At 42.3% G+C, this 25389-nt stretch overlaps 1 long non-coding RNA gene across 3 annotated transcripts in view; it reads left to right on the top strand.

Annotated features, from left to right (window-relative positions):
* The window catches only part of LOC105497453 (uncharacterized), a 69231-nt gene extending 44043 nt beyond the window's left edge, over positions 1–25188 (top strand). For all 3 annotated transcript variants that reach the window (XR_011625441.1, XR_011625440.1, XR_011625442.1), the window contains 5 exons: positions 11255–11411; positions 13946–14147; positions 18738–18886; positions 19436–19652; positions 24904–25188. This is a non-coding gene — a long non-coding RNA (uncharacterized lncRNA). The remainder of the gene's footprint in view (positions 1–11254; positions 11412–13945; positions 14148–18737; positions 18887–19435; positions 19653–24903) is intronic.
* Positions 25189–25389: the final 201 nt, after the last annotated feature.

Here is a 25389-nt window from a genome sequence, read left to right as displayed (position 1 = left end):
AGACTTCCAGGATGGCTAAATAGTAAAAAATGGAAAGCTTTCTTGGTGATAGCAGTTTGGAACCTGGGAAGAGAAATGTGTGCAAAGCATACTGGAGGTGTTCTCTTTTCAAAGAAGGGATTTTATCACTTACAGGGCCTGACTCACACAATAGAGTCAAACATATTCAGCAGGTTTGGGGAACAGCTGAACCTGTTGCCGAGGGGAGCCAAGCACATTCGCAATGGGTAAACATACGTCCCATGCTCACTTTGGGGTGGGTGTTCGCACTAAAGTGAGGTGGAATTTGGGTCTTTATTTCCGAAGGGGTGAACGGTAGACACAAGGACAGTTTGTATGCAGTCTCTAGAAGCTGTGGGAATTGGACAGTTTGTATGCAGTCTCTAGGAGCTGCGGGAACTGGACAGTTTGTATGCAGTCTCTAGGAGCTGCGGGAACTGGACAGTTTGTATGCAGTCTCTAGGAGCTGCGGGAACTGGACAGTTTGTATGCAGTCTCTAGGAGCTGCGGGAACTGGACAGTTTGTATGCAGTCTCTAGGAGCTGCGGGAACTGGACAGTTTGTATGCAGTCTCTAGGAGCTGCGGGAACTGGACAGTTTGTATGCAGTCTCTAGGAGCTGCGGGAACTGGCTCAGGGTCTGCAGTTGCTTATCAGGAAAGAGCATCTGTAAGGGCGAGTCTCTGTCTAACAGAGTTCTGTTGACCTCGGTTTAAATTATCCTTGTAGCATTAGGAAGTTTAGCAAGCGTGTGGCCTTTCTTGTAGTCCTAGGAATTTAGAAATTTGCCATGCCAGCTGGGCTCTGAACCCTTATAGGTAACTTTCTTTCTCCTTCTCTCTCTTTCCCTTCCTTCCTCCCTCCCTCCCTCCCTTTCTTCTTCTTCTTCTTTTCTCTTTTCTTTCTTTCTTCCTTTTTCTTTCTTTCCTTCCTTCCTTCTTTCTTTTTCTCTTTCCTTCCTTCTTTCTTTTTCTCCTTCCTTCCTTCCTTTCCTTTCCTTCCTCCTTCCTTCCTTCCTTCTTTTTCTCCTTCCTTCCTTCTTTCTTTTTCTCTTTCCTTCTTTCTTTTTCTCCCTTCCTTCCTTCCTTCCTTCCTTCCTTCCCTTCCTTCCTTCCTTCCTTCCTTCCTTCCTTCCTTCCTTCCTTCCTTCCTTCCTTCCTTCCTTCCTTCCTTCCTTCTTTCTTTCTTTCTTTCTTTCTTTTCTTTTCTTTTCTTTTTCTTTTTCTTTTTCTTTTTCTTTTTCTTTTTCTTTTCTTTTCTTTCATTTCTCTCCCTTTCTTGAAGACAGTTCAGGGATACATGTGCAGTTTTATTATATGGGTAAACTCGTGTCATGGGGATTTGTTATACAGACTATCTCATCACCTAGGTATTAAGACCAGTACCCATTAGCTATTTTTCCTGATCTTCTCCCTCTTTCCGACCTCCACACTCCAGTAGGCCCCAGAATGTGTGGTTGCCCTCTATGTGTCCATGTGTTCTTATCATTTAGCTTCCAGGTATAAGTGAGACCATGTGATATTTGCTTTTCTGTTCTTATGTTTGTTTGCTAAGGATAATGGCCTCCAGGTCCATCTATGTCACTGCAAAGGACATGATCTTGTTCCTTTTAATGACTGAATAGTATTCCATGGTGTACAGGTACATTTTCTTTATCCAGTCTACCATCGATGGGCATTTAGATTGATTCCATGTTTTTGCTATTGTGAATAGTGCTGCAATGAATATACATGCGTGCATCTGTTTTTATGATAGAAAGATTTATATTTCTTTGGGTATATTCCCAGTAATGGGATTTCTGGGTTGAATGGTAGTTCTGTTTTTAGCTCTTTAAGGAATCACCACATTGTTTTCCACAATGGTTAAATTAATTTACACTTCCATCAACAATGTATAAACATTCCTTTTTCTCCAGAACCTTGCTAGCCTTGGCCTGACTGGTATTGATATATAGGAATACTAGTGATTTTTGTATGTTGATTTTATATCCTGAGACTTTGCTGAAGTTGTTTATGGGCTTAGGGGCTTTTGGGCTGAGACTGTGGGGTTTTCTAGATACATGATCATGTCATTTTTTGTTTTTTGACTTTTTAGTTATAGCCATTCTGATTTGTGTGAGATGATACCTCATTGTGGTTTTGATTTGCATTTCTCTAATGATAGTGATGTCGAGCTTTTTTTTCATATGCTTGTTGGCTGCATATGTCTTTTTTTTTTTTTTGAAAAGTGTCTATTCATATCCTTTGCCCCTTTTTAATGAGGTTTTTTCTTGTAAATTTGTTTATAGATGCCAGATATTAGACCTTTGTCACACGCAGAGTTTGTAAAAATTTTCTTCCATTCTGTAGGTTGTCTGTTTATGCTGTTGATAGTTTCTTTTGCTGTGCAGAAGCTCTTTAGTTTAATTAGCTCCTTTTTGTCAGTTTTTGCTTTTGTGGCAATTGCTTTTGGTGTCGTCATCATGAAATCTTTGCTTATCCCTATGTCTAGAATAGTATTGCCTAGGTTTTCTTCTAGGCTCTTTTTATAGTTTCAGGTTTTACATTTGAGTCTTTAATCCATCTTGAGTCGATGTTTGTATCTGGTATAAGAAAGGGGTCCATTTTCAATCTTCTGCATATGGCTAGCCAGTTATCCTAGCATCATTTATTGAAAAGAGAGTGTTTTCCCCATTGCTTGTTTTTGTCAGCTTTTGAAGATCAGATGGTTTTGGGTGTGTGGTCTTATTTTTGAACTCTCTTTTCTGTTCCATTGATCTGTGTGTCTGTTTTTGTACCAGTACCATGCTGTTTTGGTTATTGTAACACTGTAGTATATTTTGAAGCCAAGTAACATGATGTCTCCAGCTTTCTTCTTTTTACTTAGGATTGCCTTGGTTTTGCAGGCTCTTTCAGTTCCACATGAATTTTAAAATATATTTTTCTTCTTTTGTGAAGAATGTCATTGGTAGTTTGATAGGAATAACACTGAATCTGTAAATTGCTTTGGGCAGTATAGCCATTTTAACAATATTGATTCTTTCTGCCCATGAGCATGGTATGTTTTTCCATTTGTTTGTGTCATCTCTGATTTCTTTGAGCAGTATTTGTAGTTCTCCTTGTAGAGACCTTTCACCTCCCTGGTGAAAGCTCTAATTCTGGTTATTTCTGGTCTTCTGCTAGCTTTATTTCTTGTTTTCTGCTAGCAGTATTCCTTGGTATTTTATTCCTAATTTGGCTCTTGGCCTTTTTGTTTGTTTGTTTTTTGTTTTTTTGACAGAGTCTTGTTCTCTCGCCTATGCTGGAGTGCAGTGGTGTAATCATGGCTCGCTGCCACCTCTGCCTCCAGGTCTCAAGTGATTCTCATGCCTCAGCCTCCCAAGTAGCTGGGATTATAGGCATGTACCACCATGCCTGACTAATTTTTGTATTTTTAGTAGAGATGAGTTTTTGCCATGTTGACCAGTCTGGTCTCAAACTCTTGGCCTCAAGTGATCCGCCTACCTCAGCCTCCCAAAGTGCTGAGATTACAGGCATGAGCCACCGTGCCCAGCCTTGGCCTGTTATTGGTGTATAGGAATGTTAGTGATTTTTGTACATTGATTTTGTATCCTAAGACTTTGCTGAAGTTGTTTATGAGCTTAAGGGGCTTTTGGACTGAGACGATGGCGTTTTCTAGATATGTGATCATGTCATCTGCTAACAGGAATAGTTTGACTTCTTCTCTTACTATTTGGTTGCCCTCTATTCCTTTCTCTTGCCTGATTGCTCTGACCAGGGCTTCCATTACTATGTTGAGTAGGAGTGTGGTGAGAAAGGGGATCCTTGTCTTGTGCTGGTTTTCAAGGGGAATGTTTCCAGCTTTTGCCCATTCAATGTGATGTTAACTGTAAGTTTGTCATAGATGGCTCTTATTATTTTGAGGTATGTTTATTCAATACCTAGTTTATTTAGAGTTTTTAACATGAGAGGGTGTTGCATTTCATCAAATGCCTTTTCTGTGTCTGTTGAGATAATCATGGATTTTTTGTATTTAGTTTATATGATGAGTCACATTTATTGATTTGTGTATGTTGAATCAACCTTGCATCCCAGGAAAAAAAACCTACTTGATTGTGGGGGATAAGTTTGTTTGTTTGTTTTTGAGACAGAATCTTGCTCTGTTGTCCAGGCTGGAGTGCAGTGGTGCAATCTGGGCTCACTGCAAGCTCCACCTTTTGGGTTCATGCCATTCTCCTGCCTCAGCCTCCCAAGCAGCTGGGACTACAGGCGCCGCCACCATGCCTGGCTAATTTTTTGTTCTTTTAGTAGAGACAGGGTTTCACTGTGTTAAGCAGGATGGTCTCGATCTTCTGACCTCGTGATCTGCCCGCCTCACCCTCCCAAAATGCTGGGATTACAGGTGTGAGCCACCTTACCTGGCCGGATAAGTTTTTATGATGTGCTGCTGGATTCAGTTTGCCAATATTTTGTTGAGGATTTTTGCTTCAATGTTCATCAAGGATATCAGCTGGAAGATTTCTTTTTTTGTTGTGTCCCTTCCAGATTTTGGTATCAGGATGATCCTGACCTTGTAGAAGAAGTTAGGGAGGAGTCCCTTCTCCGTAATTTTTTGGAATAGTTTCAGTTGGAATGGTATCAACTCTTCTTTGCATATTTGGTAGAATTTGGCTGTGAATGAGTCTTGTCCTGGGGCTGACAGGCTATTTATTACTGATTCAATTTCCGAGTTTGTTACTGGTCTGTTCAGGGATTCAATTTCTTCCTTGCTCAGTCATAAGAAGGTGTACGTATGCAGGAATTTATCTATGTTTTTCTATATTTTCTAGTTGATGTGCATAGAAGTGTTCACAATATTCTATGATGGTTATTTGTATTTCTGTGGGGTCAGTGGTAATGCCAGCTTTTTTGTTTCTAATTGTGTTTATGTGGATCTTCTCTCTTTTCTTCTTTATTTGACTAGCTAGTGGTCTATGTATTTTATTAATTTTTTTCATAAAAACAACTCCTGGATTCATTGATCTTTTGAGTATTTTTTTGTATGTCTCAGTCTCCTTCAGTTCAGCTCTGATTTTGGTTATTTCTTGTCTTATGCTAGCTTTGGGATTGGTTTGCTTGTGGTTCTCTGGTTTTTTTAGTTGTGATGTTAGATTGTTAAATTGAGATCTTTCTAACTTTTTGATGTGGGCATTTAGTGCTATAAATTTCCCTCTTAACACTGCTTTACCTGTGTCCCAGAGATTCTATTATGCTGTATCTTTGTTCTCATTAGTTTCAAAAAACTTCTTGATTTCTGCCTGAATTTCATTATTTACCCAAAAGTCATTCAGGAGCAGATTATTTAATTTCCATGTAAATGTATGGTTTTGAGCACATTTCTTAGTCTTGATTTCTAATTTGTGCTGTGGGTCAAAAGATTGTTATAATTTCAGTTCTTTTGTATTTGCTGAGGAGTGTTTTGTGTTCAATTATGTGGTCAGTTTTAGAGTATGTGCCACATGGTGGTGAGAAGAATGTGTATTCCGTTGCTTTTGGGCAGAGAGTTCTGTAGATATCTATCCAGTCCATTTGATCCTGTGCTGAGGTCAGGTTCTGAATATCTTTGTTGTTTTTCTGTCTTGATGATCTATCTAATACTGTCAGTGGGGTGTTGAAGTCTCCCACTGTTATTGTATGGGAGTCTAAGTCTCTTTGAAGGTCACTAAGAACTTCCTTTATCCATCTGGGTGCTCCTGTGTTGGGTGCAGATATATTTAGAATACTTAGGTCTTCTTGTTAAATTGAACCCTTTACTATTATGTAATGCCCTTCTTTGTCTTTTTTGATCTTTGTTGGTTTAAAGTCTGTTTTGTCTGAAATTACGATTGCAACCCTTGCTTTTTTCTGTTTTCCATTTGCTTGGTAGATTTTCCTCCATCTCTTTATTTTAAGCCCATGGGTATCATTGCATGTGAGATGGGTCTCCTGAAGACAGCATATTAATGGATCTTGGTGTTTTATCCAGCTTTCCACTCTGTGCCTTTTAATTAGGGCATGTAGCCTGTTTACATTCAAGGTTCGTATTGATATGTGTGGATTTGTTCCTGTTGTGATGTTAGCTGGTTATTTTGCAGACTTGTTTAGATGGTTACCTTATAGTGTTACCAGTCTGTATACTTAAGTGTGTTTCTGTAGTGTCTGGTAACAGTCTTTCATATTTACTGTTTCCTTCAGGAGCTCCCGTAAGATAGATCTAGTGGTAATAAATTTCCTCAGCATTTGCTGTTCTGAAAAGGATCATGTTTCTCTTCATTTATGAAGCTTAATTTGGTCAGACATGAAATTCTGGGATGGAATTTCTTTTCTTTCAGAATGTTGAATATTGGCCCCCTAATCTCTTCTGGCTTGTGGGGTTTCTGCTGAGAGGTCCACCGTTAGTCTGATGGGCTTCCCTTTGTAGGTGACCTGACCTTTCTGTCTAGCTGCCTTTTACATTTTTATTTCATTTTGACCTTGGAGAATCTGATGATTATGTGTCTTGGGGATGACTTTCTTGTGAAGTATTTTACTGGGGTTCTTGAAGTTTCCTGAATTTGAGTGTTGGCCTTTCTAGCTACGTTGGGGGAATTTCTCATAGATGATATCCTGAAATATGCTTTCCAAGTTGCTTACACTCTCTTCCTCTCTTTCAGGGACACCAGTGAGTCATAGATTTGGTCTCTTCATATAATCCCATATTTCTCACAGGGTTTGTTCATTGTTTTTTTTTTTTTTTTTCTATATTCTTGTCTGTCTTATTTCAGAAAGTCAGTCTTTCAAGATCTGAAATTCTTTCCTCACCTTGTTCTAATCTGTTATTAATACTTGTGACTGCATTATGAGACAGAGTCTCACTCTGTCGGCCAGGCTAGAGTGCAGTGGCACGATCTCTGCTCACTGCAACCTCTGCCTCCCAAGCTCAAGCAATTCTCCTGCCTCGGCCTCCCAAGTAGCTGGGATTACAGGCGTGTGCCACCACGCCCAGCTAATTTTTGTATTTTTAATAGAGACGGGGTTTCACCATGTTGGCCAGGCTGGTCTTGAACTCCTGACCTCAGGTAATCCACCCACCTCAGCCTCCCAAAGTGCTGGGATTACAGGCGTGAGCCACCATGCCCGGCTGTGAAATTCTTATAGTATGTTTTTCAGCTCTATAAGGGCAGTTACAGCCTTTTCTATATTGGCTATTTGTCTGTCAGCTCCTGTATTGTTTTATTATGATTTTTAACTTCCTTGAATTGGTTTTCAATGTACTCCTGCATTTCAATTATCTTCATTTCTATCTGTATCCTGAATTCTCTTTCTGTCATTTTAGCCATCTCAACCTGGTTCAGAACCTTTGCTTGGAGAGGTGGTGTGATCATTTAGAGGAAAGAAGACTCTGGCTTTTTGAGTTATCAGAGTTCCTGCATTGGTTCTTATCTCTGTGACTGATGTTTCTTCCATCTTTGAAGTTGCTGACCTGTGGAGGGAATTCTTTCTCTTTTATCCTATCTGATGCCCTTGAGGGTTTGATTATGGTATAAGGTGGATTCAGCCAACTGGCTTTGTTTCTGCAAGATTTTAGGGGGCCAATGCTGAGCTCCCAACTCTTGCACTATGTGCCCTAACTCTGGGAGACTCGTATTGGGTCCTGACTTTGTTCTCTGGCTCCCTGAGTTTGTGAATTCACCGCACTAGGCGACCGAGGTGCTTCTGGACCATTGGTCACTACTCCAGTGGGTGGTGTCAGCCAAAATGTTTGTAGTGGGGAGACAGCTGGATCCGTCTTTGTTTGCATGTGCCAGCAGCAACAGCAGTGGCAACACGGCAGGGTGCACACTCATTAACTGGAGCGGGGTGCTAGCGTGTGCCAGGATGCCTGCCTCCATGCGGGTATTCACCACAGCGGGGGAAGCAGCACAGCTCCAGGGTGAGGGGCCCTTGATGGTACATGTGGTCGTGTTGGCGGTGGTACTAGCAGGGGATGGGGCACTGGTGGGCACAGGTCTGTGTGTGTTCTCTGTGCACCACAGTCAGGAGTGGTCACTCAGGGAAGGGGAGGGTCCACTGTTCTCTATGTCCAGTTTTAGTCCCCCAGAAATGTTGACACAAGGGTGGGGTGCTGGTGGGGGTGTGGCTGGCTGGCTCTGTGCCTGTCAAAGTTCCAACTGCAATGTTGGTCTGGTGGGGGTAGGGTGAGGGGAGTGCACTCCCACCACAGCAGTGGCAGGGCAGGGTGCACACACACACGTGCGTGCTGGTGAGACAAGGAAAGCAAATGCATCTGCACACACACATGTTGGCATAAGTAATGTAGGGACTGGCTGTGGGTCCATGGGAAGCTTCAGTGTGGGGAGGGGGCATGCAGTATAGTGTGTGGTCATAGGGGCTGCCCTGATGGAGCTCTCCACTGGATGGGCGTAGTCTACCAGTGCAGGAGATATGATGCGGGTCCCCAGGGTATCCAAAGCTGCCCTGCAAGTAGGTTGGGGGCCCTGGGAGAGACAAACAGACCAAAGGATGCTCAGGTTGGACAGGCCCCATGTGATGGACAAGACTGCCCTGCAGAGATGAGGTCTGACAGTTCCCCTAAGGGTACCATCTCCTATGGGAGCAAGTGGAGGCTAAAAGGATGGGCTTCCTTGGCCATGCTCCACTACAGATGCTCCAGCTCCAAAGCCTCTGAGCTCTGCTTCAGTAGGCATGCCACCGCTACCACTTCTGTAAGCAGCTTTCTGCCAACTGGACTGTCTGTGCTGGTCAAAGCGTTTCCTCCTGCTAAGGTTCCAGAGGCTCGTGGTGAGACAGGGTTGCTCCTTGCCAGTCCAACTTACCAATTCCCCTAGAGTTGTTGGGGGCCAGGGATGAGTCTGTAGGCTGCACAGGAAGCATTGTTGAGGAGGCTTCAGGAAACTTACAATCATGGGGGAAAATAAAGGGGAAGCAGACACATCTTACATGACCAGAGAAGAAGAAGAGAGAGCAGGGGGAGGTGCTACACATTTGTAAACAACCAGATCACAACAGAACTCACTCTCAGGAGAACAGCAAGGGGGAAGTCCACCCCCATGATCTAATTACCTCCCACCAGGCCCCTCCTCCAACATGGGGGATTACAATTTGACATAAGATTTGGGCAATGACTCAAATCCAAACCGTATCAGAAATCAAGATGGTCTCCTGCTTTCTTTATTACAACACCTCAGCAAGAGGGAGATGAAGGAGTTTGAGGTGTTGCCAGTCCCTGCCTTCTGTGTTGGTGTCAGTGGGACTTCCTGGCTACACCTTTGCTTGGCATTGCCTGTTCACTCACCCATTCATTCATTCCTTCTGCAAACTGTTATGTGGTACCTCCCAATACACCATGTTTTAGGGACTGGCACTGCAAATAAGCAGTGTATAAAACAAAATCATGGGGTCCCCATTTGAGTCCCTGAAAGCCAGCTGATGAGCAGACAGGGAGGGAGGGATGAACAGGAGGAGCAGAGAGGATTGGGGGGGGCTATGAGACTGCTTTATGATACTACAATGGCGGGTACCTGTGATTATGTACTTGTCCAAACACATAGGATGCACAACACCAAGAGTGAACCTCAGTGTAAGCTATGAACTCTGGGTGACAATGATCTGTCAATGCAGGCTCTTCCAGTGGAGAGGATGGTGCAGGATGTTGACTGGGGGAGGGCTGTGTATGTGTAGGGGTAGTGGGCAGATGGGAACCCGCGGTACCTTTTGCTCAGATTTGCTGGGAACCTGAAACTGCTCTAAAAAATAAAGTATATGAAAAGAAAACATAAGAAGAAAGGCATAGGATAGTGGTAGTCATTCTCCAGATAACTGAGTAGGGTGGGGTGCTGGACAGGGGATGTGTCTGGACCCGGACTACCCTCAAGATCTCTGTGCACACTTGGCTGCTTGACTTTGCTGACACAGTTCAGCGGCACAACACGCCACCTACCCTTCTGCAGAGGTCAGCAACCTGGGAGAGGACCCAGTCAGTTCTGGGGAGTGAAATGCCAAGACTGTTTGATGGGCAGTCCAGGAGAGAGTATATTGTATTGTTAACTAGAATGAAAACATTTTAGAGCTGCCAGGGGTCTTGGATAATAGCTTATCCAGACTCCTCATTTACAGAGGTTTTATGGACCATTCAACATCCCTAAAACACTATTGGAGCCTCACAAACTTATATGTAAAACCCAAAGGACAGCTGGGTAATTTTATATAGACATTCTTACATTTTTGACCTAAAAGGAAAAAGCTGAGGCAAAATTAATATAAGTAGAGGGCCGAGCACAGTGGTTCACAACTGTAATCCCAGCACTTTGGGAGGCTGAGGCAGGAGGACTGCCTGAGGTTAGGAGTGTGAGACCAGCCTGGGCAACACAGTGAGACCCTGTCTCTACAAAATTAAAAAAAAAAAAAAGTAGCCAGGTGTGGTGACGCATGCCTGTAGTCCCAGCTACTCAGAAGGCTGAGGTGGGAGAACCGCTTGAGTCCAGGAATTTGAGATAACAGTGAAATGTGGGTCATTGTGTCTGGTGCAGCTTTATTTGGTTAATTTATAGCTACCTGTGGCAATAGTAAGCAGTTGCAAGAAATGAATACATAGCTCATGGTGTAAGTAGGATGTGATTGTTATCTCATTTTATGTCTCTCTGGGCCTGATAATTTAAAAGGACTCATATTCCTCAAATAAAAGTTATCACCTTTTCTCAAGATCAATGGTCCCTACTGGCATCTATCAAACTGGCCATGCCCATGCCCATTCTGGGTCCATATAGAAGCTCTGTTTGTACCTTTTGGTTGACCTCTGAGGAGTAGCTTGGATACCTTCTTCCCCTTAACACTGTAGAGGCTCTCTCTGCAACAGAACTCCCTACATCTCACAGCACCAGCCTCCATTCTCCTACCAAGGATGATTTGTATGTCCAGCCTTCTCTAGGACTTCTGCCAGATTGGGTGAATCCAAAAAATACTGACCTTCTTAACATCTCTTTGTAAAAACAGCTCTCATTTCTCTGTTTTTATATTTCTTCTACTTTCCTCCTCTTCCTCTTCCTTCTCATTTTCCTTCTTTTTTTTTTTTAGAGACAGGGTCTTGTTCTGTTTTCTAGGCTGGAGTGCAGTGGCATGGTCATAGCTGACTGCAGCCTCAAACTCCTGGGCTCAAACCATCCTCCTGCCCCAGCCTCCCAAGTAGCTGGATCTACAGGTGCTTGCCACCACGCTCAGCTAAACTAAAAAAAAAACTTTTTTTTTTTTTTTTTTTTTTAGAGACTGGCTCTTGTATTGTTGCCCATGCTGATCTCAAACTCCTGGCTTCAAGTGACCCTCCTGCATCAGCCTCCCAAAGCACTGGGATTACGGGTGTATGCCATCGCACTGGGCCTGTTTTTCATATTTCAAAGACACGAAGCCACCTCACTGGAAGGTAGGTATTTGAGTGAGATCTTTGTGATTGTTATGTGCTTTCCTGAACTAAATTCAAGCATGCACAAGTCCATCTCTTCTCTGAAGAACTGAATCCATAATGGGAAATATTCTACACACAGTACACCATGTATGCGAGTAGGCATGCATGAGCACATCATCTTTAAATAATGAGATTCAGAAAATATGATTGATGACAGAGTTTATTTGAGGGCAAAACTTGAGGAGAACCACCTGGAAACACCAACCCCACGTGACTGGCGTTAGCATTCTGAAGTGGAGAAGTTAGTATCACGTAGGTAGACATATTATTAGCAGGATTAGAACATTTTCCAGACAAGACTAGTGCATACACTGTAGCAATTGATTGCTTACAGATTGCTATATTCCAAGGAGGATTATTCCTCCATGAGGAGGAAGAGTGATCCAAGAGGTTCTTACCTCTGGCACTGTTTGATCTTAATAATTTATAGAAAAAAAAAAAAAGGAGTTGCGGCTGTCTGCTATGTGACTCAGGCTGCATAGCCACATTCCTCTCGAGGCTCAGAATGATTTAAAATCCCAATATCTTAAAGTTTAAATTATTTAATTTCACAAATGGTATATTTATGTCTTTTCACCCTTAGCCTCTCTTCAGGTACAGCCAGGAGAGCCACATTCAAAACCAAGAAGAGAAAGGAGTCATAGGACCACAGCCGGAATGTTTAGGATCTAAGGCATAGTGTACAAAATGCATCAAAATCTAGCAAAGTCAGGTGATAGAGCCTTATAATTACATACACGCTCAATGCACACTTCAAGCCTTTAAGTAATTGCTTAAGAATAGGTTAATGATTGTGCTTGGTAGTCCATCATTTGATTTTCCAAGTAGATTATAAATTCCTGGAGGGTGAGCTGACCTCAGGGAAGCCAGGCTCAGCAGTGGGTTCTCCCTTCAGTACACCCAATGCCAACCAAAAGTTTGGGCATGCAAGGAAGTGTGGACTCCCAACCGAGTCAAAGGAAGATTTCTTTAATTTTGAGCTCAAATTTAGACATAGGAGAGGAAGGTATGACATATAACACCTTTTAAGATTTGAATTTCTGTTGCCTAAACACCAGGGGTTTGGTCCAGGTCTCTTTGCTCACTGCACAGAAAGACAGTCTCTGAGACGACAAATATTGTCCAGGAAGAAAGCACTATTTGAGTAATGTCAGCCAGGAAAACAAGAGATAATTCTCAAACCTGTCTCCCCACCTGACCAACACTTGGGGTTAATATAGTGGGCAGGAATGTAACTACATGCAGAAAAGCAGAAATTAAGGAGGGATAAGAAAGCAATCATGATGGATGAGGGGTCTGGTGTCTTAGAGCTTCGATGTGGTGATCTAGTGAGTTTCAGTACCTTGCCCAACAAAGGAACTCAGATAAGACAACTGTAAGTTTCAAGTTTTAAGACCAGAGGATCAATTTCTGTTTATTCAAAAGAACCCTCCAAACCTGGTAAACATCATTTCTATGGGTAAATTGGGATGGTTTCATTTTGAGACCAGTAATGTTGACACCAGTACTCCTCAGAGTGGTCCAAGGAGCATCTGAGTCAATGTGCCTGGGAAGTCATAAATGACATAGATTCTTGGGTCATGTGCTCGCCTAATGCTGCAGAATATGGAGTCAGGCCTTGGGAGACTCCCTGTTCACAAGGATACCAAGTGATTTTTATGCAAATCTTGTTCTGAAACACAAGTAGTTGCTGTCAATCAAATGGGACATCCACCTGAAATGAGTATGGCCTTTTGGTGTCAGGCGATGTGCCTTGGGTCTTGCAGGATTTGAGGAGACAGAGGAAGGGTGCAGCTTTCCAGTGTCTCAGGCCGAAGTTCAGAGGCTGGGATGTGAGAGGGCACAGTGGAGGCCACTGTTTTTCCTGTTTCTATGTTTAGGGTTCACCTGGTTTTAAGGAAGCTTCTAGCTGCTCTGGCTCTGACTTTGAAAGAACATTTGGTTGAAATGCAAATGCCCCCGCCCGGGCAGCCACCGCAGCATTTCTATAAGAAAACAAGCTGTTCACAACTGTGTCAGACCTGTGAGCTCACATGATGTTTTTCCTCTGTGCCTCAAAAATAATTTCCAAAATTAGTTTTGGATCTTTAAACTGAGATGTAATGGTTATCTCAATGAGAAAAGCGTTCGCATTTCTCTTTGTAAAACCACGTCCGAGTCTGCCTTTTGATTCAGTGGCTATATCGCCACTTAGACCCATACTCTGAAAACTCCCACAGTAATCGGCACAAATGCTTCTTTTGGCTCACACAGGCAAATAGAATCCCAGTAAACAAATAGCTTTTAAAAAAGCATTCATATTATACTTTATGCAGCACGGTGAATATATGTAATTTCAAAAGTGAAGACTTTACAAATATTTGCCAATACTGACAACTTTTGTCAGTATTGGGTTTGGTTGTGTTTGGCTGAGACATCCACAATAAAAGAGCTGATAGGAAGTGGAATTTCATGTTTTTTTTGTTTGTTTGTTTTTTGTTTTTACTTTAAAGAAGCCCAGGGTAAGCGGTGAGTTCCCCAGGGGCACTTGCTCCCTTCTGCCTGCCGCTCTTCCTGCCTTAGCTGGGGCTTTCAATCTTGTGCTCCAAGGTGGCTGCCAGGACCCCAGATGTCACATCCCTTTCCCAAGCCTCAGGATGGAGAGAGAAAGAAGGCCATCCAGTGTCTCTTTGAGAAGACTCCCTGGAATAATTGGTAAGATTTCTACTTACATCTCTGTTGGCCACACACCTGGACACAAGGCCACACGTGCTTCAAGTTAGCTGCGAAGTGGGGGCTCTTTCCAGAGGAGAACATCACAGCCAAGCCTCTCATTCATTTCTGACTCAGAACGGGAGAATGAATGTTGGGTGACCAGTAACCTGGCATGCCTCCTGTGCTATCACCATGAGCTAGGACAATGAGAGATATGTGCTTCTGAGACAGGAAGTTGGCAGGACTGTTTTACAAGACCCAGCTCAAAAAACAAACAAACAAGCAAAAAACCAAAAAAAAAAAGCCTGCTGATAAAACAGGATGCAGTAAAGAAGCCAGCCAAAACCCACCAAAACCAAGATGGCTACACAAGCAACCTCTGATCATCCTCACTGCTCATTATATGCTAATTATAATACATTAACTTGCTCAAAGAAACTCCTACCAATGCCATGGCAATTTACAAATGCCATGGCAATGTCCAGGAATTACCCTATATGGTCTGAAAGGAGGAGGAACCATTAGTTCCCGTAACTGTCCTCCCCTTTCCCCAAATACTCATGAATAATCCACCCCTTGTTTAGCATATGATCAAGAAATAACCATAGAAATAGCCAACCAGGGCTGGGCGTGGTGGCTCACACCTGTAATCCCAGCACTTTGGGAGGCCGAGGCGGGTGGATCACGAGGTCAGGAGATAGAGACCATCCTGGCTAACACGGTGAAACCCCATCTCCACTAAAAATACAAAAAATTAGCCGGGCACGGTGGCGGGCGCCTGTAGTCCCAGCTAATCAGGAGGCTGAGGCAGGAGAATGGTGTGATCCCGGGAGGCAGAGCTTGCAGTGAGCCAAGATTGCACCACTGCACTCCAGCCTGGGCAACAGCGAGACTCCGTCTCAAAAAAAAAAAAAAAAAAGAAATAGCCAACCAGCAGCATTCAGGCTGCTCTGCCTATGGAGTAGCCACCCTGTTATTCCTTTACTTTCTTAGTAAACTTGCTTTCACTTCACTCTGTTGGCTGGCTCTTGAATGCCTTCCTGCACAAAGCCAAGGACCCCCATGGCCTCCCAGGCTGAGTCGCAATTTTTGAGTTGGCCCTGTGGCACTTCATTGTCATGAGGAAAGTGTTACTTTTATGAGGACCTGTGGTCTTGGCCTCTGTGTTAGACTACTGCAGGTTTCAAGGATCAGACATGTCTTCGGGTAACCTCTGGTGAGCACTCCTTTTTAAATAAGGGGACACAGAAAGTAAAGGAAGTGAAGGAAAGCCTCTAAACAGCCAAAATATGTATCATATTCATTTCCTGATAAACTATTGAGTGCTTACCTTACACTAGGGACAGCATCAGTTATTTAGGCATGAGTCCAGCCATCTCAGAGTGTGCAGGGTTGAAAGGTGTATGTGTATGTAGATGGCAGATATAATGCAATGGCACATGCATTAGGCCAGAGGAAGTCTGTAGGACCGGGAGGGACAGTTCCGTTCGTCTTCACAGGGAGCATACGTTCTTTCTCTGAGCTGCGGTGTACGGAGAGGTATTATACGAAGACAGGCCATGCAACAGTTCTGCCAAAGCAGAGAAGGGCTCAGGTATGGTCTTGTGAGTGGTGCAAGGTCAGAGATAACCAGGTCCATGTTCCACAGTGTCAACCTTTTATTTTAATCACAAAAGCCACGAACTTCATGGAGTTCCCAAGCAGGCAGTTCTCCTTAGTACTTCCCATTCACTCAGTAGTCACAGCCACGGGCTCACAGGTTCAAGCCACTCCATAAGGCAGTCAATATTGCAAACCATACATAATGGTATACTTAATCAATATAGAAACGTTACAGATGAAACAGTCCACAACAAACAAAGTCACGTTTAGCGTTAAGAAAAAGAAGATGGGAAAAAGGGTTAACAAGGCAGTCCAGGGAGAGTGACAAAAAGATAAAAAGAATCTCCCCATCTGGCCCCAGCGATTCCTCAGTCTTGCAAGGAAGAGTCTTTGATGTGGGCAGATGTTGGGTGCTTATCACAAGTGACAGCAAGATGGAGTCAAATAACATGACCGTTTTGAGCAGCTCATGTCCTGCTCTTTTTTTTTGGCCAGAGTCCTCTGGGGAGGGCTGATAGTGGAAGAGTGTGTTTATATCCTTGTCTGGTTGGAGGCAAGCTTTATTTATTAGGCAAACTCTCGGTTGGCAGAGTGTCCTGTGAACTGTAAGATGACGGAGCCACTATATCAAGGGTGCTGTGTACACATGGGCATCTAAAGCCTCTGGAGACACACATCATGTGGCTGGGGCGGCTGGTCTTTCACTGCCCTTAAGGCAGGCTCTGGTGGGTCTGCGCCTGTCTCCCCACCTCATTCTCCCTGTGTCCTTGGGGCTGATCCTCTGGCTGCTTCTGCTAAGGGTGCTGGTTCTGGTTCAGCTGTGCCGGCTGCTCAGGGTATGTGGCAGTGCTTGGTGGCCCAGAAGCAGAATTCTTCCCCAGTCTACACTCCCCACTCTCTCTGTCTCCCCCTCCTGTCCTCCCTTGAACCACTCCATGTGGGTTAGCCCCACCGGTCCGCCACAACTGGCCTCGCCACAGCAAACAATCACCTCCATATTTCCCAACCCCGCTGCCTTCCTCCTGCTTGATCTTTGGGGAGCACCTGGCCCAGGTGACCCCCACAACCCCCTCTCCAATACCCACATTGGCGTGGTTCTTTCCCTCATTGTCTTCGGGGCTCTGCTTGAATGTCACTCGACCTGAGCATCTCTGACTTCTCAGCTTTCTTTCTCCACAATTGCCCGCCCTGGCTGCTGTCACAGGGATTATTGGATACTGTCTCTTTCCCACCACCATAAGAGCAGAGACCGTCTTTCCTTCTCACTGCTGTACGTCTGAACCCAGCGTGGTGCCCAGCACCTGGCGCTCATCTGAGACACATTTATTGGCTGCATAGGTTCAGTGGGTTGCTACTGAAGGGACTGGAGGTGCCATGCACCTCGAATCTTTAGATTCCTCTCTCCACCACAACCATGGCATAGTGGTTCTAAGTGTCAGCTTTTCTTAGTGGCTGCTCGTTGGGCAACTTAACAAGCACATTCAACCGGACGAGCGCTGTCCCTCCTGAGGGTCAACATGGTCGGACACATGTGCACTAGTACCACTGGGGCAGCTGAGAGGACTTCAGGGCCCTGGTCACATTTAATGGTGGCAAATATTTGAGGTTCTAAGAGCATCCTGCACATTGAGAGACACGAGTTTTGAAATTATGCTCTTCGATCTGAATCATTTCTTCTTTTTTTCTTTACTCAAAACATAATCTGAAAATAAACGACTGAGACCCGTTGTTTTATGTGCAGCGTAGGCACTGGGTTAGATAGTAATTACACAAGCAGTCCTCTGAAAATGATGTAAATAGAGGCAGCAATTTCACAGCAGGTACACAGCCTTAAAGAGGACTACCGCAACGGACTTTCCATTTCGTTTATATGCCTAAACTTAGACTGTAAATTATTTATGAAAAAATAAATTGCTTCATAGCTGAACCTAATATACATTTTACTGTCATCTCCAGATCTTATGATCTTCCCAATTTTACCTAGCACTGCTACAGATCTTTACTGATATGAGTTGTTAGAAAAAACTATTTTCCTTAAGGGCCTAACATAAAACCAAGCAGTGATGCTGGCATTAAAGAACAAGGTAATGGGTATGTGAGTATGAGCAATGACTTTTTGGAAAATAAAAATATCAGTGTTTTCAAAATAGAATTCAGTGACTTGTATACTTCATCTTTATCATTATTCTCTACCCTTATCCACTCTTAATGTTGTTCACGGTCAATGACAATATTTTGAAAACTACATTAGGAAAAAAAATACAACTCTCTCAACTAGATAACAAAAGCACTCAGCTGTGTTTAAAATACCATATGTAAAATATCTTTAAAGAGCAGTCATCAATAATGAAAAACTCTTCAATTAATATAAAGTCAAAATTAGGTTCTTTCCTCCATCTCAATTTAGAAAATTAATGAAATAGTATTCGAATAAAATCTCTCATCTGCTTTTTCTCAGGTATAATGGTAGATTTTTAAAAATTCCTCTGTTTAGAAACATAATGAGAACTGTTCACTAAACCAAAGTCATCTTGACAAAATGGGGTATCCTGGCTAAGAAAACCTGCAAAGCAGATGAGTCTTCCTGTTGACCTCAGATCCTTGTCCCATTTTTCACTTGAGATTAACTGTCAAGGAGTTGTTGTGACATCTTGAATTACTAAAGCCATCTTACCTGTCCAAATTGACAGCACATCTGCAGAGGTTCCATGGAGCATCATCACCAAAAATTCACATGAAACTGCCACTAGAAGCAAATGGAGAAAGCACACAGCAGGACGGGCGTCTTTAATTGCCATTGCAGTGAGAGGTTTATTTGCTCTTTTAAACAATTCTAACGTGTACTTGAGTTGCTAGTACCTAATATCCGTATAGGCAGAGATAGTTTAAATAAATGGCAGTGATCATATTGGAATGCACAAATAACAGGCTATTTGACCTGGAAGAGAGTTTCAGTCATTGAATCTAATATGCTTATTTGACTAACAGAACATGTGTCCAGCTGCACCATGTGAATGATTTGCGGCATAGCCGGGACCTGGCTCAGTCCTCTTGACACATACATCAACTCGCAAGCACTGAAGCAGCAAGGCTGTTTGCAGAAGACGTTTTAGGCAAAAATAGATTGCATCTTAAAAGTGAGTGAACTCCTTTACATGGGATAATCTAGGCACTGATATCTTTCCTCTCAAATCATAGCAAAATCTATCTTATTTATTATTTCAGCTAAAGGAAAGGAAAAATTGAGATTTGTGTTTTAAACCATACCTAGAGGATATCACTGCTGCTGTGAAAAATATTTCAAGTCAGTGATTTGTTACTTAATTTTGGAAAGTAGTAAAAACCCTGGAAGTAATTTTTTTTTTTTTTTTGGCATTGTTCTTAGTTTTCCAAGCTACCCTTGAGGTCTTGCCTTTAATCATTAAGTATATATGTTAGAGTTTGCTGCAAGAACATTGAAACTTCAAATTTTTTTAGATTAACAAATTCAAGGCCAACTAGTCAGTAGATCGAATGATAAGGTGAGAGTTGGTGGCCATCCCAAGCCCTGTGTTAACCAGGACCAAATCATTTAACTAACTACTTCCTTGGCACTTCTATTTGTTAGTTGAGAATTAATTCATTTATTCAATTGTTTTGCACACTGGAAGAAATGCTTCATTTATTTATTTCATTTATTCTTTAAGTGTCCAAGTGATGTGTCAAATACTGGCGATTGAAAGAAATGGCACAACATAAGACTTTGAAGCCAAGGAGCTCAGCGTTTACTAGAAGCGACACACATATCAACAGATGAAACACAGACTAGCACATGCCAGCAAGACCAGAACCAAGCACAGAGTGCTGGAACAGATGGTAGTGTGTCTGTTTAGGTGGCTGCAAAGGTCTCCAGGACGTACCCAGGTACAGAAGCCGTGCAGGCATGAAGCCTGAGGGTTGCCTCTATGGTAACAGCAGTATAGTGCCATCTCCAAGGAACAGGAGGACATTCTGAGAGATGGCAATGTAGAGTTTGGTGGTACAATGGCAGTGGATGATATGGGATAGAATGAGATGGGATAGAAATTTTGTGACAGAGGCCAGGGACGGTGGCTCATGCCTGTAATCCCAGCACTTTGGGAAGCCGAGGCGGGTGGATCACAAGGTCAGGAGTTTGGGACCAGCCTGGCCAATATGGTGAAATCCCGTCTCTACTAAAAGTACAAAAATTAGCCGGGTGTGGTGGTGGGCGCCTGTAGTCCCAGCTACTCGGGAAGCTGAGGCAGAAGAATTGCTTGAACCCGGGAGGCGGAGCTTGCAGTGAGCCAAGATTTGCACCACTGCACTCCAGCCTGGGCAACAGAGCAAGACTCTGTCTCAAAAAAAAAAAAAAAAGAAATGCGACAGAAAGTGACTAGCTTTGTTTGCCAAATTAAGGAAACAAAAGTTTAAGGATAAAAATAAGTCTCTGGAAGATAATCTTCAATTGCTCTGTGATCTCAAACTGGACATTTTTCCATAAATGTGAAGTATTCATAGTTTAGTACAAAGCATTATGTAGAATCTAGATAAAGCAAATCAATCAGAAAATATTTGATAAACCAATGTACGGTGATAATTGACGTTTGGAATATTGCACTTGGACACCAGAAGCATGATGCACCCTGTGAATCAAAACCGTGTAACTTTCAAGGACTTAGGTAAAAATTCATTGCTTTTGTGATTTTAATTCTTCGCTAACCAGTGTTTCCTTTATATTCTTGATGATTGGCTAATTCCTTGTTAACCAGAAAACCAAACCAGAAAACCAAGCTCAGCATCCCAATTCTTAACAGACAGATAATAAGGAACTCACCATAACTAACTTTAAAAAGAATATTACAAAGGAAATGTCCAAGTTTGACTGAGGTTTACTTGGTCTCTTTATACATGCACTTGAGGGAGGAAAATATATAGAATAATCAATGAGTGTAGAAGCCAGGGGTATAAATAACAACCACTGATAAAGACTCTTTACAAACAATCTCCAGGAGGCAGGCTTGTCGACAGTCGCTGCCATTTATAATGAGCCACAGATTACTGTTGTTGACACATGGGAACAGTTTAAAAATGTTTGTTAGCACCAATGGAACGTGGACAATGACACCTAAATTATGCTGAATATGATTTTATTCTTAATGTCTGAGGCGAACTAAAAGTCAGAGGTAACTATCTGCTGCATCCGAGGAGATAAGAAAGTGACAGAGCTAAGGCTGGTCTCAAGACTGGGGGTGATGGTTGTGGTTTTAACACAACACTCTCCAGTACAGTATGATCCGTGTGATGATTTCGCTTCGTTGGAAGGTGAAGCAAGGAGGGCCCAGAGAGCAAGACATTCCATTCCAGTGAATAGGAGAGTCAGGGAACTTAAACATGGGTTCTCAGAGCTGCTCAGCAAACCAACCTCTGTGACCTACGGCAACAACCATGCTAGTAACATTTATACAAAGGAGCTGCTCAATCAGCATCTCCTGAGTGAATTACTAAGTGATAGAATGAGTCAATGGAGAAGAAGGAAAGAGTAATCGAGAAGTTCCACATCTTTATTTAAAGTATAGCACTACCAATATTAGGTTCTTTTTGCTAATGAGAATATAAATTAGTAGGTGAAAAAAATTTTAAAGTTCTTCAAATTATTTCAGGTTTCTTCTCTACCTGAAATTTTTCCACAAAGGAATGAAGAGAGCAAAAGAATATTTACTGACCCCCAAGCAATGTATATGCACTAGTTAACTGGAGTCCCAGCAGGCCCACTGGGTAGATATGTCATCCTTATCAATAGATTAGGAATGTCAGCCTCCTAGGACAATAAAAACAAGCTCATGATATCACATATTATAACCTCTAGTATGAAAATTCAAATCCTCTGGCCCGAAGCTATAGTCTTCATATTTTATGAAATGGGTACTACCTGCCTCATAAAAGGAAGACTAATAATTTAGCACAAGGTGTGAAATCTGCTAGGATTGGCAGAGAAGCATATATTTGACAACAAATTATTGAGTGATCTATGGCATAACACAATTCTGCATTGTGATTTCAAGTTAATCTATAATGACCACTTTTTTTAAAATCGGTAACAGTAAAAATGTTTTACAAAAAAAAAGTATTAGAACTTTTCTCAATTTTAATTCCTCAGGAATAATTGTGTCTGTGTTGTTAAATGTTCAAGACTGTCTGCAGCTTTTATAATTGAAGGACAGTAGATTAATGTTGAGTTGCTTGGCAAATTCATGCCAAATTTTATAATGGCTTAAAAGCAAAAGTAGTTTATTTTTCACTCCCTTAAAAGTACAAAAATGGGGCCGGGCGTGGTGGCTCACGCCTGTAATCCCAGCATTTTGGGAGGCCGAGGCGGGCAGATCACGAGGTCAGGAGATCGAGACCATCCTGGCTAACACGGTGAAACCCCGTCTCTACTAAAAATAAAAAGCCGGGCGTGGTGGCGGCGCCTGTAGTCCCAGCTACTAGGGAGGCTGAGGCAGGAGAATGGCACGAACGTGGGAGGCAGAGCTTGCAGTGAGCCGAGAGGGCGCCACTCATTCCAGCCTGGGCGACAGACCGAGACTCCGTCTCAAAATAAATAAATAAATAAATAAATAAATAAATAAATAAATAAAGTACAAAAATGGATGCTTCTGTTTGGAGGACAGCTTCCCTTCAACCGGTGTTTGCAGTGATTCATACCTCTTTCACTGTGTGGCTTGGCCATAACACTTGTTTTTTATGCCTTCTGCTTATAGAGTTGCACCATTAGTAGCTTAATTCTTCTAATTGCGTTGAGGCTTACAAATTTTCTTATGCTTTTTAGTAGACAGAGTAAAACTACAAAACCTTCCAAAAGCTATCCAAGCTCCATATTCACTGAATTATAAAAAGAAACTTGTTAAAGGCAGAGAAGAAGAGCTATAATTGGAGACATATCACATATTTATGAATGAGAACAATCAATATTTAATGATGCCATTTTCCCCAAATTAATCTAAAATTCAAAACAATTCCATTCAGAACACCAAAGCCTTGTTTATTTTTGGTGACAAATGAGAATATAAATAGATATTAGTCAGGGTTCTCCTGAGAAAGAGAACCGACAGCAGGGGATCTGTTAAAGGAATGTGCTCACTTGAGTATGAAGGTTGAGAAGTCCCAGGGTTTGCAGGTTGCAAGCTGGAGAATGAGAAAGGCTGGTCATGTTACTCAGTCTAAGTCTGGAGGCCTGAGAACTGAGGTGGGAGTGGAGGTCGGGGTGAATAGGGGGCTGTAGTATAGAACCACGGGTGCTGATGTCCAAGGGCCAGAGAAGATGATGTCTCTGCTCAAACAGAGAGAACCAATCTCCCCTTCCTCTGCCTTTTTGCTCTATTCAGGCCCTCAACGAATTGGATGATGTCCGCCCCGCCCACACTGGGGAGGGTAACTGTCTTCACTCAGCCAGATTCAGATGCTAACCTGCTGCAGAAATACCCTCGCCCACAAATCATGTTTACTAGCTTCCTGGCTATGCCTTAACCTGGTCAAGTTGACACATCAAATGAACCATTCCAAAATGTCTTCCCGATCTTGTGACCAAAAAAAAAGAATTTCTTAAGGAAGATACAAAATGCACTTACAAAAAAAAAAAAAAAAAAAAAAAGTATATTCTGTTAAAATTGGGAACTTTTATTTATCAAAAGTTACTGTAGAAAATGTGAAAAGAGAAATTAAAAATTGGAAAAGCTGCAATACAGCCATACCTATGACTTGGCATTTCTCAGGGTACACAATCTTAGGAAACTTTGCTCGTATCCATCCAGAGACACACACAAATCAGCTTATAGCAGCACAATGTATAATACCAGAAAACAGACAAAACAAACAAAGACACAAAAGCCTAAATAGCCAACCAGAGGTAGATTGTGAAGTTGTGGTATACTCACACAATGGAATATTTAATATCAGAATATTTCATTCAGATCAGCAAACTTTTCCTGTAGATGGTCAGATAAATATTGTTGGCTTTGCAGCCCATATGGTTACAACATTTCAGTGCTATCGTTGTAACATGGAGAGCCTATAGTCAATACTAAATCGTGGAAGAACAGAGAAAAAGAGAAGGAAAAGCTGCAGGAATTTCTGCCACGATCTCTGAGTTTTAGGGGTCCCTTTCTTCCCTGCCAGCCCAAACTGGAGGATTTTTTCTGCATCTCACTGTATCCACTCCACCATGCTTATTTCCAAGTTTCAGACTGTGTTGAGTTAGGATAGGAACACAAGACCCACTAAGTATGAAACTCACTTTTTTGAGTGGATTTCAGATTCTCTAGCTCTTCCCTGATGGGCTCACGTCTACTTTTCAAAGTTTCCAGTAGGTGTCTTTGCATTCTCTCCAGATTGTTTTGGGCTGAGTTACTGAGAAACAAAGGGAAGCATGTCTCCCCCATCTCTAAAACCTGGAGGACACAGTCTAATGTTCTATTTTTAAAAAGACAAAGAAAAAAGGAATGGAAGATTTTTAAATTCCTGAATATTGGATCTATTTATCCGTGTAAGATCACTTGATAATTCACAATCTGAATGGGTTTTCTAAGCATATTAAACAATGAGAAGCAGGGATTTGGCAATTTTATGGTTGGTGAATTAGGTCGCTGTTCCTGTGAATTGTGAAAGTTCTTCTGACATGTGGGCATTGTTTGTTTTGAGGCAAAAAACGTGGGTCCTTTTCAATTCCCACATGAATGCATAGCTCTCTAGGATACACAAGACAAATACCCACAGGCACAGTGGGCCTGGGCACCTTCTATTTGATTTTTAAAAAATGTGTTCAAAGGGGTCTTATAAAAAATCAGTATAATTAACACTTTTTTCCCCCCCCTTGCTCTCAATTTCCTGTTTCCTTAGATTCATTTCATTGTTGATGTTATTAGTCAATGACCTGGAAAACAAAACAAAGTAAATTAGGAAAATAGATATATGAAGTTGCTGATTTTTATGGCTTGATTTTTATCCCTTCAAAATGCGTATGTTGACATCCTAACACCCAGTACCTCAGAATGTGATCTTTTTGGAAACAGGGTCGTTGCAAATACATTTTTAGTTAAGATGAGGCCATACTGGAGTAGGCTGGGCCCCTAATCCAACATGACTGGTGTTTTTTTAGGAGGAAATGATTTGGACACAGACACCACACAGGGGAGATCACAATGTAAAGATAAAGGCAACAATGGGACTGATGCTTCTGCAAACCAAGTAATGCCAAAGATTGCCAGGAAACCACCAGAAATAGAGAGACAGGCGTGAAATAGATTCCCTCTCACTGTCTTGAGAGGGCACCACCACCCTGTGGACGGCTTCATCTTGGGCGTCTGGACCGTAAGACAATGCGGTTCTGTTGTTTGAGTCACCCAGTCTGTGGTACTTTGGTACGGCAGCCCCAGCAAATGAATACGCTGAGAAATGTAACAATTGAAAAATAAATTTTTAGAAATATGTCTGTCCTTAAATAATTTAGAAGACTGGATTAAGAAAATGTGGCACATATACACCATGGAATACTATGCAGCCATAAAAAAGGATGAGTTTGTGTCCTTTGTAGGGACATGGATGTAGCTGGAAACCATCATTCTCAGCAAACTATCGCAAGAAC

This window comes from Macaca nemestrina, chromosome 7 (genome assembly GCF_043159975.1).
Source record: "Macaca nemestrina isolate mMacNem1 chromosome 7, mMacNem.hap1, whole genome shotgun sequence".
NCBI lineage: Eukaryota > Metazoa > Chordata > Mammalia > Primates > Cercopithecidae > Macaca > Macaca nemestrina.
This window is presented reverse-complemented; position numbering and strand designations above follow the sequence as displayed.